A 17,679-nucleotide genomic window follows, 5' to 3' on the forward strand; every position below is an offset into this window, starting at 1 on the left:
ATCTGTCGAGACTGCTGCAAATTAACAGGGGGGTAAAGCAGGGTTGTATGCTGGCCCCTGTGTTATTTAACATCTATATATCAGAGCGGCTGGCCTGCCTGGCTAAAGTTGCAAAATGCCCTCCCAAGATAGGTGACATCTTGGTACATGCAATGCTGTATGCGGACGACCTGGTGGTATTTGACTATCTGCTAAGTGGAATGTAGGCTGTATTGAATGAACTTGGTTGGTACACTGTGTAGCACGATTTATCTGTGAACCTGGGTAAAACAAAAGCAATGTTGGTATAAAAAAAAAGGTATATCGATACAAATTGAGCACCGATCTGGGATCTATTGAGTACACATTCACGTACAAATATCTAGGCCTGGAGTTATCCCTCAAGGATGATTATAATGCCATCATTGAGCCTAAACGCAGAAGAGCGAAACAAATCACCCACTTGACTCATAAACATGTAAATGACCATGCATGTTTCTCTTTGAGGGGTGCGCTTACCCTTTATAGAGAATGGTTTTGTCCATCTATTCTATATTGCCTTGAGTCATTGACCCTTAAAGATACAAAATGGTTAGATTTAGTAGAAGGGTACTTTTGGCGTTATGTTCTGGGTTTACCCTAGAACATCCCATTTGAATATATTTGACTAGAGCTAGAGTTGAGATCAGTAAGAGCCCTATTGCTCCAACGCAAAGCCGAATGATTCATGCAGGCTTCAATGTCACCCTCTTGCTCGCTACTGACGATATTGGGGTAAAAACAGGCTAAAGCTGTGAAGAAATTCAGGACCGACTCATTTGTGGAACAAGTAAATAACTTGTTTTCACAGTAAAGTTGGTATCCTGACTTTTAAACATGCTCCAATTCTGAGGTTGGAAAACGTGCATTGGAGCACAGATTGTTAAATTGGGACTGGTTAAATAACTATAATCACCTGTCACAGTTACACTTGTACCCCATTATGGTTCAGGTGTCCCATAAATATCTGCGTCCCCAACAATATTTGTTACTCTTCCCTGACCCAGCTGCCCGCAAATTTTGGCTAAGGATGGGCACAAACTAGTTGCCGGTGCATGCAACCGACGGTAGGAGGTGGAATCTAGCCCCGGAAGACCCATTCTGTTGTATTTGTACTTTCAAATGGATTATGTCCTCCCACGTATTCCTTATCTTTTATATAGTTCCTAATATCCAGCTTGCTGCTTCGGAAAAAAAATGTTCCCCAGTGCAGGGCGCTGCGCGTCGATGCCTGTCGAGTCGATGTCCCTTGGAGGCCTCTGTGCTTATATCGACATAATCACAGGTATATGTAGTGCTCGCAGCATCCGTTGCTCAGTTCCGTTTTTCCACGCTTCACCGCTTCGGTAAAGCAAAGCTCGGTTTCCGTGATCCAACAAATTTCTTCGATTTTCCTGTGAAAATTTCTAGTTAGCTTCAACGAGGTGGCCTCCTCATCGGCTCCATCTACGCATTGGGCCGGTTTTTAAAAATGCTGCAACTGCGGGACTAAGATGTCAATGACGGATCCACACAGGGTCTGTCTGTGGTGCCTTGGGGCAGAGCATCCGTGTTCCGAATGCGACAAGTGCATGTCAATGACGGCCAAGCCCTTGAGGGAGCACAGAGGGAAGTTGGAGAGAGGTAAGCCTTAGAAATCCATTACCCCGTCCAAACACAAGTCTTCTGACGAGTCGAGGCCATCGTCTCTTCGTCAGCTTGAGGAAGAGCCAGGAGGCACAGGACCGCCACCACTGCTGGAGCAGCGCTGCCCTGAGCCCAGATGAGGCTAGGGTTTAAAGCCCTGCAGCACCGAGCCCTGCTGCCCACTTTTCGCATACTTCAGCGCGAGCAGATTCGAAATCTACCACACATCCCATATTGAGTGGGATGCTGCTTTGTTTCTTCCGCGACAGCAAAAACCTGCATATTTTGCTTAAAGAAGCTGGATCCCCGCCGCCGACACCATTAGCCTCGAGGAGGCCTTTCCATCTTCAAGATGGCCGATCGCCATCATTCACTGAGCCTTACCAGCCTGCTGTTGGTATAGGGCTGCGCCGATTGGCCCACCAACCTTTATTTAGTCAATCCTATTCGCCGGCAGGCGAACGCCGGCCCACCTCCTGTCTGGAGCCTGTCTGAGCCAAAGGAGCCAGGGGCCAGGAACGCTGCACGTACGGAACCCTGGTATCTGCCCGGTGCCTCGAGACTTGTCAGGGTAAGTGCCCTTAACATATGCCACTGACCACGCGTTCCTGTCGCAGCTCGCGTACAATGTCATCTACAGGCGGCATGCAACACTGTGTCCCCCGCACCTAGTGCAACCACTGTGCATCAATCCCCTTTCATCACCTGGTACTTCTTGCATCCTGCTTTGCTTTGCCGTGGGCTTTCCCGCATGATTCCTGCAACATGTATATGGCCTCCCTTAGCCACTTTGCTTGAGTGCCATCACTGACTCCCAGCCAGTACTATCGCGACACAAACACTATCCAATTGGGGTACCTATACTGTATTGTACCGCCGAAAAGCCGAAGTTCTTGTTCTGGTTTTATTTCACTTGTTATGGACTACAGCTACACTGCTGTGCAGCGCACACTACGTGCCTGCTCAGACAGTGCACTACAACCACTATAGGTACCTACACATTCTGTGTGCACGGAACTCTCTATGACGTGCTGATCGATTATCTAGTGCATTGCGAGGCACTGGCACTCCTTGTTATAGTGCCACTCCTTGATAGTCAACTTAGCACTTGTAAGCATTGCGTAATATTCATAGTTATCGTGCAAAGTGGGATTACCCCTCATTGGTCATCCCAGTTGTATCATGTATTTTGTACAATGCTCCTCACCTCTAGTCACTATGCCAAGTCTGATTACCCCTTGCTGGTCAACTCAGCACTAGTATGTATTGCCAGAAAATCGTTGTTTATTCTGCTTTGCTTGATTAGTCCTCATTGGTCACTCTGGCATCTGTCTGTACCTGCTAGGCAAGCCTAAATATTCTCATTGGTCATCCTAGCTGTATTATGCATTGCGCTACACCTTTGGCACCATGCCAAGTCTGTATATTGCTTGCTAGTTAACTCAGCACCAGTATGTACTGCAGGACATTCGCTGCTATTTTGCCACGTTTGTATAGTCCTCACTGGTCATTTCAACATCTGTATGCACTTCCTAGGCACTGTTTGTCTCCGTGTCACGCATGTCGCTGGACTATTAACTGTCATTACTAATCAGCAGTATCTGCATCAACCTGCACTTCTGTCACCACTCTTAGTAACCACCGGACACTAGTTGCCCCGCATCATTCTGTCACCACTCTTAGTAACCACCGGACACTAGTTGACCCGCATCATTCTGTCAGCACTCTTAGTAACCACCGGACACTAGTTGCCCTGCATCATTATATGCACAATACAGACCCACCTCCTGGATAGACTCTCTCACCGTACTACGCTAAACTTCCTGACATCGATTGTGGTACCCTCCATCCACCAGGTCTCTGTAGCACACTGTACTGCACTACTATCAACTATGCATTGTACCTTGAATACCTACCTACAATGTCATTTACCAGACCTCATCATCCCTAAACCTGTCCACCTGCTTTCGCTACATCTCGCCCTATACTTACTGCACATCGTCTTGGCCTCAACCATACCGCAACTCAATCTCACTATGGCCACCACAACTTATACTAGTCTACCGTGCTCACCTCCTTCTAGCAACACGATAGCGCCCAACCCATATCTAAACGAGCCAGCCCTATGACTACAACACTTCACCACCAAACCTATCCCTAACCAACCATGCAATACGCGCTTCAGGAATGCTAGGTTTGGCTCTTGCCTCCATTATCCCTCAAGCACACACACTTCAACACGGAAAAGCATCACCGCTTACGGCTACCATGATGTCCAGCCAGACACAGGTAGGCCCAAACCCACCGCAGATAAAACCTCTTCGCCATGCCCACCTAGTTGTCTTTTTCCAAGTCCACGGAGCAAACCATGTGCCACCTCAGCCCGTAACCTAAGATTAGCAAACAGATGTCACCATTGGTCCTACCACCTGAACATAGATAGCAAGGACAATTCGGCCAACAGTATTAAGAACACTACCTGTACCCTAGCTGCTTCACCAATGATTGAGGCCCCCCAGCCAACATCCTCAACCACCAAGCTAAACTCAAAGGTGTGCTCATTTACGGCCGCTCTGTCCCTGCTCACGCGCTAGACATTGCAGACTTCATTGTGACTGAAAACCTTGACTTTCTGGCTATCACAGAAACCTGGTTACATGCGGCGTCAGGTCCTGCCTTGACCCTCGCCATCCCCGACAGCTACTCCATCATTAGGTGTGACAGGGACACCCACCAAACGAAGGGGGGTGGATTAGCATTCATATTCAAGAGTTCTCTGAATCTGAGAGCTGTCAACACCCAACAGTTGCCTTCCGCCGAACTACTCTCAATTAAAATCCCAACCTCACCTAATCATACCACTTCAGTGCACCTCATCTACAGGCCACCTGGCCCCACCTCTACATTCATAGAGGATATTTCATCCATCCTAGCATCCAGCACTAAGCCTAAATCCCAAATCATTATACTTGGGGACCTTAATTTAGGTTACCTAGACACCAACGATACCAAAGCCTGTGATCTAGCCAGTGTCCTATCTGACTTTGGTCTCACCCAACACGTCAATGAACCTACCCACATTAAGGGACGTCCATTGGATTGGGTTTCTGACATGAACTGTGCATTAAACATAATCTCAGTGTCACCATGCGCATGGTCCGACCATCATAAAATAACATTCTCCATTAACTCGTGCCCACCCATAGACAAACCCTGTACCGCGCCACCTACCTTTACTCGCAACAAGAAGGGAATCACGATTGAGAAACTACTCCCACTCATCCTCCCATTACTAAACTCGGTTTCCTCCACCTGTGATGACCCCACCATCCTTGTGGACACCTACAACCGAACTATTCTAAAAGCCCTTGACTCCATTGCCCCTATCAAACAGCGCGAAGAAAAACAGCGCAACCACCTTAATTCTTGGTTTACCCCACACCTACGTGAACTCTGCAAAGATAAACGAAAAACTGAGTCTCTCTGGAGAAGCTCACCTACGCTAGTAAATAAAATCAACCTCTTATCCATCACCCTATCGTACAAGGAAGCCATACTTGCAGCCAAAACAGAAGTTTATAACAACAGGATCATACAAGCACAATCTAATACTAAGGAACTCTTTAAAATCCTCAAGGAACTAGAGTCTCCTGTCGCCCCCCTTGACTCATGTACCCCTGACTTCCGATTGGTGTGCCAACATACAAAAAGCACTACTAAACAAAATTACCACACTACAGGATAAAATCAATACCAAAAAAAACTATCTCCTGGACTCAGCAGCTAATACCCAATCCTACAACATACCATCCCACAAACATTCCTTCAAACCCTTCAGCTTCTCACCACTCACCATTAAGGAAGTGGAAAATATCATCCTGAAGTTAAAACCATCCAATTGGCAAGGTGATGCCTGCCCAGCAACAGTTGTAAAGGAAGCAGCGACTGACCTCGCTCCTTTCATCACCTCCTTTATCAACTCCTCCTTTAAATCTGGCATAGTACCAAACAGCCTCAAGCATGCTTGGGTAATCCCCCTAATCAAGAAACCTAACTTAGACCCTAGCAACCCTACCAACTATAGGCCTATCACCACGGTGCCTTATCTCCTTAAAATTTTGGACCGTGCTGCATATCTCCAAATTCAAGATTATCTCGACACTAACAACTTATTAAGACTCAGGCAATCTAGCTTCCAGCCGAGACATGGCACAGAGACAGCCCTGATAGATCTAAAAACTCAAATTGAGGATCTGAAAGACAAGGGCAAACAAGCGCTCCTACTTTTACTGGATCTTTCCGCGGCCTTCGATCTAGTTGACCACCAAATCCTGTGCCAGCACCTCAAAATTGCTGGCCACTTTTCTGACGCAGCTACCTCCTGGATCAGCTCATTCCTTGCAAACAGATCCATGAGGGTCTTTTCACCGCTTACCGCCGCTGACCCATCTCACGTCCCATGTGGAGTCCCACAAGGTTCGTGTGTATCGCCTACACTATATAACATGTTTACTAAACCACTCTTTGATATTCCTGATCATCTGGGTGTCACCTACACAGATTATGCGGATGACACCCAGATATTCATCCCTATCACAGGTGATTATTTATTTAGTTATTTATTGAATTAGATATATGTATAGCCACAAGGCTTTATATATCACAAAACATACATCATATACAAGTAATCATACAAATAACTAAAATTACACAGTTCTTAAATACAAAAAGCAACTACACATTAAAATACATTATTCAATACATTTTAAAATCACCACAATCTTTACATAAAATACGACAAGATGGTAAATTAGATTAATATCATTGCCTCTCATAAAAGACATCCATAATTCAGTAATATGCATCATTATTAAAAGATGTAAAAGATTTAGTTCGTATCACAGTCAAGCTTTCACATTTCATAATAAATTGATAAAGTGACTCATAAACATCATTCCCACATAAATGACATTTCCTCATTTCATGTGGAATACCAACAATATCTCCTTTGGAAGCTAATGCTTCTATCATATTAAATTTCATTAGAAGATATGTACGAAACGTACTGGTACTAGGATATGCTTCAGTATATTTTGGAGACGTTGTTCTGCTTAAATACTCTTCGAGATATGGACCACTATTTGACTTTGAGGCAATATTAATTACATTTTGCTCATTCCAGCAATCAAACACTTTCTTTTTTATATCTCTTCTTAGTGTGACAATCAGCAAACCATTTTCTATAAGTTCTTTGTAGTATGCCAAAGGTACCAACGAGCATCATGCCTTCTAAGCGAAGATATGCTTGCACATACGGTACAATAATCGTGTCATTTGCTAAAGTAACCGCCTTTTCATAGCTCAGTACACATTGGCATGTATAAGCACACCAAATACCTTTAATAGCAAACTCCAGATATAAATATTCAATACTAAGATTGCATGGTAACCGGAATAGCTTTCTCAAGATTTTTGACTCAAGTACTACCATGGCGTTTAACAAAGGAGTGGCCCCATATTTCTGCTGCATACAGAATCATAGACCGTATTTTGGCCAAATATATATGTACAACAGAGATGGCACAATAGCCACCGTTACGACCAATAAATATACTTAGTGCATTCGTAGACGCAATACACCGATTCTGCAGTGCGGACCAATGGGATTCCCATGTTAGCTTCTCATCGACAATGATGCCGAGATATTTATATGATATTACTTGTTCCAAACTTTCTAGGTTCCACAAATATCTGTTTGGTCTTCGTTTTTTTGAGACGACCATAATTTTGCTTTTGTCTATATTGATGGTCAAACTATTTGTGGCAGAATAAGCCACCAACGAATCAAGCATATGTTGGAGGCCAGCTGGAGTATAGTCCAATAACAACAGATCGTCCGCATAGGCAAGCCATCCAATAATTACACCATTTACTTTCACGGGATTGGCATTGGCTAGATTAAAAGCATTCATCATATCGGACAAATAAAGATTTAAAAGTATTGCCGCTATCATGCATCCTTGCTTTACTCCACAGTGGGTAGCCATATTTTTCGATAACCGTCCTGCTGCATTGAGTCTAATTCTCACTGAAGTGTCGGTATGAAGTAACATCAACATCCGCAGTAAACCTTGTGGGATTCCCCAAGAGTTGAGTTTATGCCACAATTTATTGTGTAGGATAGTTTCAAATGCAGCGGAGAAATCTATATAGGCACAATATACATCTAAGTGCCGTTTGGTCCAAGCATGCTCAATAGCAGATGTTAATATTAGTAAGTTATGTGTGGTGCTTGATTTGTCACGAATGATTGGCTGGTAATATGTTAGAGGTGGCAATCCATACATTCAACTCTTGGAGCAGAACCTCAGTAAAACTTTTGGATGAAACATCAAGCATTGCCAACATTCTAAAGTTGGCAGGATTGTCCCATGATCCTTTTTTATGTATTGTTAGAATATGGCTTGTTTGCCATGAGGGGGGAATCACACTTGACCTACCAACTTGTTTAAATAACAGCAATAACACCTGACCCCATAAGATAGGTTGTTTTTTTAATAACTAGATTACACACAACAGAAGGGCCTGCCGCCCAAGAATTTTTCAATTTATCTATAATCTTAATAATATCTAGGACAGAAATATTGCAATCCCATATAGCTTGCGGCAATGAAGAATGGTGTTGGATTGTTCATTTTTGCCCAGTGTCTCTTTAATATAAAGGGCCCAGGTGTCCTCTGAAATGCAATTAATCGATGGATCTCACTTTTTATGTTTTCGAAGAAGGTGCCAAATGTCTTGGTTATTATTGGACATGGCTAATATAGTGATTTTTTTCCATAGGTGTATTTCAGTTTCTCTTTTATGTATCCTAATCCACTTTCTATATTCCAATTTATGTGTTTTAATATGAGATGCAGCTGCTTAATCAGAAGGTGCAGGAGCACATGGCATCACTGCCATTCGAATTGCATTGCGAAGCTGCTTTTTTGCTGCACTGATTATTTTATCGTTGCCCGCCCTACGGGGTATCAACATATTTGTTCGTTCACCGGCAGATTTATACTGCCTACGTTTACATATATGGTCATGAATGTTCTGCATAAGCAGGCTGAATTTGGTCAGGATAGTGCTTGAAGACATAAGACCTGAGGCACCTTCCTCAATAAACACAGGTAATAGATCAGAAACAGCCATAGCTACATTCTCTAGATTACGATTGTTTCACACAATTCTGTTTTTTCCTTCATTCACATGAATCATCCCATTTTCATCATAATCAATTCCAACATCACATTTACCCGGAAGTGAAAATAAAAGACATAGAGGAAAGTGATCACTTTCTTCACGTTCCACAATACCCATATCTTTAATGGTGATTATGTAACTGACGTCAAAGCACTCAATGCAGTCTACGCCGTCATCCAGGCGTGGATGGCCCACCACAGGTTCAGCCTCAACGATGAGAAAACTGAGTTACTCATCCTAGGTTCTCAGGCAAGACTCTCTAAACTTGACAAGAAATATGAGGCCTTCATCATTGATGGCAACATCATCAAGGTCACCAATGTCACTAAAACCCTCGGAATCTACCTAGACTCCACCCTCTCTCTCAACAGACAAACCAATTCAGTAGTCTCAGCATCTGCGTATACATGCAAATTAATCACAGCTTGCCGTCCCTTCTTAACAACGGACAACTGCCTGATCCTCGCCAGAACACTCATTATATCTAAAATTGATTACTGCAATGCCCTCTACCTCGGAACGAGCCAAAGAAACATTGACTAACTCCAGGTAACCCAGAATAACGCCATCAGGGCCGCTCTCAACATACCCAGGCGCGCCCATATCTCATCCGTCAGACGCAACATACATGGTCTTCTCATCTCACGGCGTATCACCATTAAAACACTTGTGTTAAGCCACAAATCACAGAACAATGCGGCTCCGGCCTACCTGTCAGCACGCTTCACGCGACACACAGCATCCAGACCTATAAGATCTGCACAAGCGCACACACTCATCATTCCCAGCTACAAGCTGCAAACCGCTAGAGGGTCGAGCTTCCCAGTCCTGGCGGCGAAGCTTTGGAACTCCTAACCAAATGATTTTAGGAATGTCCCATCCCTCCAATCCTTCAAAAACAGAACTAAACAATGGCTCTATGAGCAAGACGATGTTCCTGACACCCTTCTGTAACTCTTGCTGCCTGCTGCCTGCTGCGCCTTCTCGATTACCTTGTTCTTTCTGTATCTGACCGACACCCCCTTTTAAATTGTATGTATAAAATGTACTTTGTATATATAATCTGTAATCTGTAACTGCCTTCTGTAACACTTTCCTGTAACCACCTTTCCAAACGTGCACCCTGATGCCATTGGGCAGGCTGCGCAATATAAATAAACAAAATACAAATACAAATACAAATAAAAAACACTCCCGATCACGTTCTCGAAGTGGATCGCATCATTCTTCCTCTTCGAGGTATGGCAAGAAAAGGCGACATAGGTCGAGGTCCACCTCATCATCTAATTCACCTGAGAGGGTCATTTGTCCACGGCACAGTGGGAGGAATTCCGTAAAAGTATGTTAAAGTTGTTCGAGAACGCAGCCTTGTCCCCCTCGAAGACACCTAGAGGCGATGCCCCAGGAGAAACACCTGGGAAGCACAGGAGCTGTGAGTCCTCGACCTCGGCTGTGGAAACTCCTCGAGAGCATGATAAACCCCTGAGTCGAGAGAAAGCCTCTGTGATGCACAAGAAGTCGTCACTATCGACCCATACAGCAAAGCCGAACAGTGCGTCATCAACGCCCTCGACACCCTCATCGAAGGAGAAGCCATTGACGCCTCGCATGTCAACCTCCTCGACGCCGTACAAGACAATACCTTCGACGCTTTTGTCGAAGACGTCGACATTGCTGTCGATCCTGTAGAGGAGGACCCAGACATGGCCTGCACCCCAGCTCCACATTTCGAGATGCCAGCAAAGTACTCGCAAAGATATGTGACGTACGAGGAGCAGCTGAACCAACAGAGAGCTGCAGTGGGCCTCTGCCCTGTGTCCGTTAGAAGATCAGTACCTGTTGAAGTGCCCATAACCAAACAGCCTTGGACTGCACGGTACCCAATCAGACAACCGTACCTGCCATTGGTACGAAAGACGAATATTTACAGACTGTCCATGAGGAAACCCCAAAGGCCTTAATGGAAGGCCAATGGAAACAGACGAAGGGCCTAGGCAGCCCCGAGAATAACCAGAAGTGGCTACTGAAAGCTAGCATGCCCGTGCCAGTGACTGCTATGTAATGGACAGAGAGGAGAGATAAAGTTAAAACATAAGGAAACGTTGCCGTGAGACAAGATGGAAGCAACCGCCCTATTGAATGTGTGTAAATAAGCTTGAAACGCAAGATGCTCAGAAATCGATACTGCCTGCAAAGCTTAGTAGAAGAATAGAGCGGCAAGCGCCAACCATATATCTACCTCAATACAGCACAATGTACATGTGCAACTCCATTTTGTGAAAGCAGAAGTGTACCCAGGTGGCCAGAGGCCTAACAGGCCGAGTTTCGAAACCTAACAGAGGCCAGGGAAGAAGCAGGATAGAAACTTAGCAAAGAGAGGCTCATGCCGGGGAAATCAAGGTCCACCAGAGAAGGGAGGTGAGCATGAGCTCAAGAGACTCCAGCTTCAGAGCATGCCAGCCCGCCTGTGAAGGTCAAGATAAGCGAGGCCCATGCAGGTGGCCAAGCGAACACAGAATTAAATACACAAAACGATGGAAAACTAAAGCAGATTCACGGTGAAGTAGCACGTGACCAGCAAGGCGTGAAGATGTACCACCGCCTGATGTCATCCAGAACCCGAGGATGCCATAACTTTTCCTGATAAGAGACTACAGATCCGAGGTCATACCCAGCCAACTAATTGACACATAGCCCTAAAACACTGATTGATGGAAAGGAGGAAGGGTGAATCTTGGGACACTAGGCACCTCGGTGTCTATTCTGCAAGCTGCTAATTAAAGTGGAGATTTATGTTTAGGGGTATAACTTGCCCAATCATGATAGACCATGCAATCTAGGGTCCTATAGACACTGTAACCAATGAGACGTCGTACTTGTAGTGACGTCAATCACGTGTGTTGTAGAGGGATGGGCATAGACGCCCACCCGATAAGAGTTATCCAATCCAATTGCTTTATTTCCATATACAGATATAACACCTATACTTAAGTTACCATTCCTAACCAATTATGCTGCATGATGATTTTTTACGGAAGTAGACGTCAATGATGATGAAGTTTGCCCATAAAAGAGGTTGTTGTACTGAAGTTCGGAGAGGTCGGGGCGAGGCAGGTGTTTGTGATGCTGCTGATCTCCATATGCTGATGTATGTATCATTAAACGGACTTCCCTTTACCAATTTATTGAGTCCTGATTATTGAACCTTGCTGGAGTATGTGAATCCCGCACTCTGTCCTTGCATGGTGCAGCTATCTTGTATTACTAGTTTTTGAGGGTGAGTACTGACCAATGGGCCCGTCAGTAATTTCCTCTCCTCGTCAACACTTGGTAGCGTGAGGATGGTTTCGGCCATCGATTAGTGATAATCGATTGATATAGTTATAAGACACCTTTTAAACCGATGGCACGAAGTAACTCTGGGCCTTCGGTTACATCACGAGTCCTTTCGCCATTCCGGCTGAGTAAGCTCAGAAGCTCCCCATGGACATTGATAGTGTAATTATTCCCAGAAATCTGCAGTGGGTCTGAAGGAACCCGCTTTTACAAGCATAACCCTTCTCATTCCCACGGACAGCGGATCAGACGAAAACCAGAAGAACTGGAAGAGGAAGGGGCAGTGATCCTGAAATTCCAGAGAGGAAAAGTGACGATCGGTGAGTCTTATAGGCCTTAGAGTAAGAAGGGGAAAGGTAACGGTGGGTGGCGGAGAAAAATAATATAGCTAGAAGTAGGAAAGACTGTACAAATATATAGGGGGTAAAGACCTAGGCACTTGATATCAAAACTGTAAAGAATACCGGGAGGGCACCCGAGAGAAAAACGGTAAGGGATACCGGGAGGGCACCCGAGACAAAAACTGTAAGGGATACCGGGAGGGCACCCGAGAGAAAAACTGTAAAATTCACCTTGTTCCTGCGCTTTAAGAGTGGTCAGAAGGAACTTGAACCCAGAGCCCACAGAGAGGGGGACGCTAGGCCACGATGACGTTTAAAGACGTCATAAAGGGGTAGTTCAAATCCCATGTTGGGGTATTAATTAGAAGGCAGGTATATGTATGACCATCTGGTGTCTGTCTAGTCTGTCAAGCGTCTGTCATATATGTCCTGTGTATGCTGAATGTGGAATAATTGTGTTATCAAATTAATGGCAATGCATTTTTACTTTACGCGATTCTGTAAATGAGAGGGAGTCGCCACTGAATTGATGCGTTTTGAGTAGAATTGTTGGTATAAAATTGCAGAAATATTGGATCGGAGCTTGCGTATGTGGTGCTCGCTCATAATAGTGTAACATTGGAACACTGCGATTATTGTTAGTGACGAAAGTGAGAATGGAAGAAATTACCCCACTCGCACATTTGTGCAAGCAGTTGCCAAAGCACGCTACAAAACTGAAGAAAGATAGTCAGGAATGGGTTAAGGGCACCGCCAATAAAATGTTTATGCCGTGGCCCCAAAATGGGTCATTGTCGAAGGCTGTTTTACAGCATATGACTACCTTCTTGCATTCCACATATAGCGGGAAGAAGCTTGAGAAACGCCTTGCTGTTCTCGAGCTATGGAAAATGTTTGAATAAGTGAAGGAAGAAGAGCCCCCCGCAGATTGGATATTAAACGTATGTACAGAGGTGGGTGAGACATCTACTGCACCACCTGCCCCGCCGGAACCAGTTACTGAAGAAAGTAAGTCAGAGGGTCTGTACCCACTAAGAGAACTGAAGTCAGCCACAGGGTATAACAACCCTGCATATGAGTCACCTGCGTGTAGCAGTGACGAGACGAAAGAGAAGGAACAGGAAATGGACACGGCCTCCACGATCCCGTGGGACAAAGAGAGGCGAGGTAAGGAAAGGAAGGATCAGGCACAAACGTGTCCATCCCTCGATAGAGAGAGAGAGAAAAAGAAACGGAAAGGAAGCAATGAGTTAACATTTGCAAAGGACAAATGGATGGGAGGGCAGATATTATTGAAATTAGATGGAAAAGGAAGCGATGATGCAAGGCTGAGTGAATGGTCTGATGAGGTGAAAAGAAAGGAAAGGGAGAAAGAAGTGGAGATGAAGGATGAAAAGGCACAAAGGAAGGAAAGGTTGAGGCGGGAACAAATATATCGCGAAGAGCAAGGAATACCACTCAGTCGCACACAATGCGCTGCCTATGAAAAGTACAGGCAGAACATGCTAAAGTTAGAGGAAGAGAAGAGAATGCACAAAAGAAAGGTAAAAAAGCGAGAAGATGAGGAAGATAGAAGGGCAAATGAACGTAGACATGAACGAATGAGGGAAGTAGACAAGGCTAGAGAGGAAGCGAAAAAGCGAAGAGAAATGGATGAGGAAGAAGAGCGTAAACGCAGGCAAAGGGCGCGAGATTTAGAATATTTGCAACGGGAAGTGGAAAAACCCAATCCTGTAGTAGGCTGGGAAGACATAGAGCAATTCTTTCCTGCAAACTATGTGGTACCAGGTACAAGCGGGACAGGTATTGATGATGACTTCGACACCAAAAGCATCGGGGAAGCGATTGATAAAATATATGATGAGATGGGCCTGGAACGAATCTCCCAAAAGGGAAGGGAAGATGAGCGCTTGGAGAGCACCCAGCTATATGACACTGAGGATGTCACCCAAAGTAGTGGGAGTAGGGGACTGTCCCTAGATAGACTCGAAGTCGAGCAGAACGAAGATGATACAAGAAGCTGTGTGAACTGGGAGTATTCAGAGTCTGACTCTGAAGGGGAAATGGAAGAAACAGTGTATGACGAAGGGAGACGGTGCAAAAAGCAGCACCTAGGGAACCGAGAGGTACGATGGGCAGATGGTAGCGGGTCCACAAGTAGGACACCGAAGTCCGCTGGACAGTCCAGCCGACATAAAGAGACACCCCACAGTCAGAGGCTAAGAGCATTACCAGGCAAATGGCAAGGCGGAAACGCCACCCTGGCAAAAGATCAGAAAGATAGAGAGGACTGCGTATTCCAATTCCCGCTATTAGAGAAAGGGGGAGCAAGACCGCAGTATATTCCTTGGCCGCACATGGACCGCAAGAATCTTAAAAATAAACTTCCCATGCTGACGTCGGGGGCTGGGCAGTGGATACATGAGTTAGAGAAAATGACAGGGGGTGTCACTCTAGCCATAGGGGTCATTAAGGGACTCCTAATTGCTATACTTGGCGAAAGAGCAGATGATGTGTGGAAAAGGGCAGGCTACCCTGGGGTGACCATAACTAATACCACTCATGATGGAGCGCCATTTAATAACTGAAGGGCAGCAGTGTGGAAAGCGCTGCACATATTATATCCGGACACATCAGATATGGGAGCTATAATGACTCGTAAAATGAAAGAGTCAGAGAATCCGTTGCTTTATATCCAAAATTTTCAGGACGCGTGGGTACTCGAAACGCATGAATCTTGGACAAAATCTATCCCTGTATTCTATCATATATTGTGCCAAGGGTTACCAGAACCGGTGCAAAAACAGCTAAAACAATTGGTAGGAGTAGAAGCTAAACCATGGGCCAAAATCCAGTTGACGATTGCACATTATTGTAGATTGTTGCAAGAAAAGAATCGGAAGAAAGAGGCAACACGTAAGGGAGAGGAGGCGAAGCTAGTGCAAAGGAAGCTCTCAAAATACGCTCTCGAGGGAGCCATGTTGACAAGCCCAGTCGATTCGAGTGCACAACATGCAACTGAACCGCCACAGACCAATCAGGGTAACGCAGGATTTTACCCAAGAGGGAGAGGTTTTGGAGGAAGAGGATGGCAGAGTAATCAGGGAGGGTTTCGAGGTAACCAAGGAGATTATCAAAATGTTCAACGTGGTGTTCAGAATGCACAAATGGGCTGTCCAAGCATGCCAGATGGACACATGACCCGACCGCCGCCAGCGTGCTGGCTATGTGGAATGACAGGACATATGGCGCTCATGTGCAGAAGCCAAGGAATGTGGCAGAACAACCAAGGGATGGGGGTAGGCATGGTGAATCAACCTATTACCCCACAACAGGGCAATGCGCAAAACTATACTGTGCAGCAGCAGGCACCTAGTTCACAGCAAGGTGCATAGCAAGTAGTCCAGCCACAGAACATGGGGAATGTGCCGCAGGGACAACCCCCGCAGGAACTGCCACAAGTGGCTCCGGGCACTAACTCAGATGGAGGAAACCCACAGGTATACAATGGACCAAACCTATACATGAAATAGGACGGCTCACAGGGGACTCTGATGTGTTCTATCCTATCAGTGACATCAGACCCTCACAGGGAACCTAGGGTAAATGTCACCATAGGGGGGAAAGAATATTTCTTCTTAGTTGACACGGGTGCAACGCGCTCGTGCATATGGGAAGGCAAGTTTTCCTTGTCCGGCGAGGCAATAGACACCCAGAGTTTTACTGGAGCTCATAGCAGAGTTCCATTTACTGATGCACTCCCAGTCTCTGTGGGGGAGCACGAAATGAATGTACCGTTATTGTATTCATCTCAGTCCCCTGTAAATATCATAGGTCGGGACTTGATGACAAAGTTGAATATGACCATCTCGTTCACTGAAGATGGCATAGTGTGCTCAACACCAGGAATGCATTATTCAAACGTGTGCGAAATGATCAGAGCATATTCTGGACATGCAGCTATGAGAGCTGTACCGCTGGAGCCAGAAGTATTCGCATATGGGATATGAGTACTCATGGCAGGGTTACCAGGCCTCGCAGAAAAAACTGTGAGAACTCTGGATGATTTTCTATTCAGACCAAGAATACCCATGCAAGAAGAGGAGGGAGAAGTATTTCCCTTAATGATACACTCTGCCGCAGTGCGAGGAAAAGTGGTATTGGTTGAGGGATGCGACGATGAGGGCAGACCATGGTGTGCGATAGTCGCAATCGAAGAAGGGTATCGAGTGACTGACGTCACCGATGACGATCTGTTTGAAGAACAGCCCGACCTGGAAAAGAAGCGGGTGGAAGTGAGTCTAATATATTGGGTCAAAATGATCAGGCGGGAGGTACCGCAGAGAATGATGCTAGCCTTAGTACGTCCAGAATCTTTGATGGTGACATGGCCCAAGTGCCAACCAAAGTGTGGACTACAGGACCCTATGACGTAGGTCTCGTGAAAGGAGCCGGCGAAGTAAAATTTAAGTTGAAACCAGGAGCAATTCTGCCACAGGCTCGACAATATCCTATGTCCAGAGAAGCGGATGAAGGGATTGCCAAAACAATCTCAGCCATGATGGAGCAGGGCATCCTGGTGACGTCAGAATCACCTTGCAACACAGTGATTTATCCTGTCAAGAAATCAAAGGGAGGGTCTTGGCATTTAATCCAGGATTTACGAGCCCTAAACGACATAGTTGAAGCTGAGTTCCCTCTAGTCCCGAATCCATCCACAATCCTGTGCACAATACCCACTGAGGCGAAATACTTCATGGTGATCGATTTGAAAAATGCATTCTTCTCGGTTCCATTGCACCGTGATTCACTGACATCGTTTAATTTCAGGCAAATGCGCCTGAAAAGCACAAGGTTGCCACATGGGTATTGCGAGTCTCCATCTATTTTCAACAGAGTCCTGCAAATGGATCTAAGCAATATTGCGGTGGACAGTGTTGTGTTGCAGTACGTAGATGACATTCTGATCTGCAGCACCACTGAAGAGCAATGCAGTCACGACTCTGTCCCGGTATTGACCATATTGGCTGAGAAGGGATACAAAGTGGACAAAGACAAGCTGCAGTACTGCCAACAGGAGGTGTTGTACATAGGGCAGCTAATCTCACAT

This window comes from Ambystoma mexicanum, chromosome 3q, assembly GCF_040938575.1.
Source record: "Ambystoma mexicanum isolate Mex_15411 chromosome 3q, UKY_AmexF1_1, whole genome shotgun sequence".
NCBI lineage: Eukaryota > Metazoa > Chordata > Amphibia > Caudata > Ambystomatidae > Ambystoma > Ambystoma mexicanum.